The following is a 3,148-nucleotide window of genomic DNA, read 5'->3' on the forward strand; positions in this document are numbered from 1 at the left end:
GGAGCACGAGCACGAGGACGAGGGGGAGACCTGTGGGCCTCGATCTCCTCCTCCATACTAAACTGTGGATCTGGTTTTGCTTTCGGATGAGAAACCACTCTGACCTGTGCTGCAGTGACTTTTCTATCATGCAGATGTGACTAAACGTAGAAATACCAGCTTGTGCACATGAGTGAAGACAGACAGCTGACCTCACTTTCACTGAATGAGTTTCTCCTTCACACGACGTCTCTGCTTGGTTAAATCCACACGACTGTCTCTGGATTTGTTTTTGTCTTCGTCCTTCTTTGTGTGAAGACAGACAGGAGGGAGGACGGCGGGCTGCGGCCTTAGCGGTGACGCCTGCTGCTGTCATTCTGAAGGAAAAGTTCGACCGTCCTCGTCTTCTATTTCTGAATATGAAGCTTCAGCTGCTTAGCTTAGCTTAGCATAAAGATGAAACGAAATGTAAAGTGTTCATCGGCCTTTAAAGCCGGGCTCCAGAGGGTGAGAAACTCCAGAAGTTTGTACTGAACAAATCCCCGTGAATTCAGAGCGACTTCTGATCTCCGTTTCCTGTCACACGTCAGCAAACTCACTTCCTTGTTCAGAAGACGACACCAACGTCTCACATTTACCTCCAGCAACAACAGCAAAGGCCCTTGAGACCAGGATCCAGATCTTCTTGTTCTGCAGAACGTGCAGGATCGTGCTCGAACACGAAGGAAATGTTCTCCTGAAAAACGCTTTGAGAGAGAACGTCAGAAACACACGGAGGACGTCAGAGAGACGCTGAGACACAGAATGCTGCATCCGATCAGCTGCAGGACAGAAATGTCCGGGGCCGGAGTCAGGGCCCGGTTCAGGGTCGGGGTCAGGGCCGGGGTCAGGGCCGGGGTCAGGGTCGGTTCAGGGTCGGGGTCAGGGTCCGGTTCAGGGTCCGGTTCAGGGTCGGTTCAGGGCCGGGGTCAGGGCCACCTCGTCCTGGAGGGACTGTTTAAGTCAACTGCAGTTCTAAAGGTAAAATTATCAGTTTTCACTTATTCCCACAATTTCATCACAAAAAAACACAAGAAAAACAGTTTTTTAGAAAAGCTGCTGCAGCGATCACAAAAGGCAGCGGGACCCTGGAGGGCCCCAGGAAACCGTTCACAGCTCACAAAGTACTTTGCAGAAGACAAATAATAAAACCATGTATACAATGAGAGGTACCGGTAATAAAGAACCACAACAATGTGCCGGGCACGTCCCTCCGGGACCCGGTCTTGATCCGTCCTCTGCGGGCCTTCGAAGCCACCGGGAGCGGGAGGAGGCGTTTTGCCTGATTTTACTGACATGCTCAGCTGTTTGTGGATTTGGTCACTTCACTCGGATGTTCTGCCACACGCTACATTTCCTTTTCATTGTTGAGATGCGATCAGCAGCTCGTTCTCACTCCCGACTCGTGACGTGTGGACGACATGAGAGTCAGTCTGAACGTCTGGCTGTCAGAGAGGAAGATGAGGAAGAGGACTTCCTGTCGGACTGTTCCTTTAACATTAAAACGCGTCCTTTCTGTTTGTTCTGCTGGTTCCGCTGAAGACCTGAGCGGGCATCAGGGAGCTGCTGGACTCTAAATGCGTCCCACAGCTAGGAAGCCTTAATCCCTCAGGGGCCGAGCCTCTCTCTGGGTCCCTCAGAGGTGAAGGTGATCGTGAGTTTCTGCTGTGACCTCTGACCTCCCTGCAGCAAAAAGCTAGTTCCTGTAGGAGCAGCGGCAGTGCTGGATCCGCCCTGCGGAGGACCAGTTTGGCTTTTAATGGAGACAGAATGATTTATCTTCTCGCTGCGTGCGAGTCTTCTCATGATGGAGGATGAAGCTCTAAAAACAGCCCAGCAGAGTGAGAATATGTGGAATGAATGCTGCACTTCTTCCCCTCCACGCTGTGACCCTGGATTATTAACTGCCGGGCTAAAAATGGCAGCATGTCCCTTTAAATTTCAGCCATACATTCCTGGAATTACAACTTTCACAGTGCAGACGGAGACTCCTGTCAGTCAGAGCGCTGGGTTTGTTCACTCTCAGTAGTTCAGTTTGTTTCTGGTTTGTTTTAAAAAGGGTTTTAAAATTCTTTATTTGGCTTCAGAAGTAGGAACACCTCCTGTTTTTCTGCAACATTCAAAATCACGGAATTTCTAGATACAGTTTTTCTCCTTCTCGGCCCCTCCAGGGTCTCGCTGCCTTTTCGAGATCACTGCAGCAGCTTTTCTAATCAACAGCACTGACAGTTGTACTTTTGTGATTAAATTATTAGAGTTAATGAAAAATGCAAAGGTAGAGCTGAATCATTAAACAGTCCCTCCAGGACTTGGCGACCTTGATCCTGAACCTGACCCTGACCCTGACCCTGCAGATTTAAAGGAGCTGACCTTGGTTCTGTCCTGCAGCCTGTGTCTCAGCGTCTCTCTGACGTCCTCCGTGTGTTTCTGACGTTCTCTCTCAAAGCGTTTGTCAGGAGACCATTTCCTTCGTGTTCGACCACGATCCTGCACGTTCTGCAGAACAAGAAGATCTGGATCCTGGTCTTCACGGCCCTTTGCTGTGATTTCTGTAGGTAAATGTGAGACATATCACACGTGTCTGATGCAAAGCGACTTACATTTGAGAAACAACATACAAGCATCAACAGAGCATCAACTACAGATCTACAACTGACAACACATACTAGTAAGAGCTCACAGTACAGATCACATCAATGGGGTAGATACCGAGGGAAGGAAGAATTAACAAAAAAGTGCAATTAATACAAGACAATTGTAAGAGGATAGAAGAAGAAGAGCACAGGAAGTGCATGTTAGAGGTGTTATAAGAGGAAGTGTTCTCGGAAGAGATGAGTTTTCAAGAGCTTCTTGAAGTTAGAGAGGGACGCCCCTGCTCTGATGGCGTGCGGCAGCTCGTTCCACCATCGTGGTGTCACAGGTGAGAACAGGGACTGAGGTCGCTTTGTGTGAAGGGAGGCAGAGCCAGGCGGCGTTCGCTGGAGGAGCGCAGTGGCCCAGAAGGATCGTAGGCTTGGATTATGGAGTTTAGGTAGATGGTGCAGACGCAGTAGTCACTCTGTATGCAGCATTAGGGACCTGAATCTGATTTTGGAGGCCCCGGGGAGCCAGTGGAGGTCACGGAGTAATG

Source organism: Micropterus dolomieu, linkage group LG23 (assembly GCF_021292245.1).
Source record: "Micropterus dolomieu isolate WLL.071019.BEF.003 ecotype Adirondacks linkage group LG23, ASM2129224v1, whole genome shotgun sequence".
Classification (NCBI taxonomy): Eukaryota; Metazoa; Chordata; class Actinopteri; order Centrarchiformes; family Centrarchidae; genus Micropterus; species Micropterus dolomieu.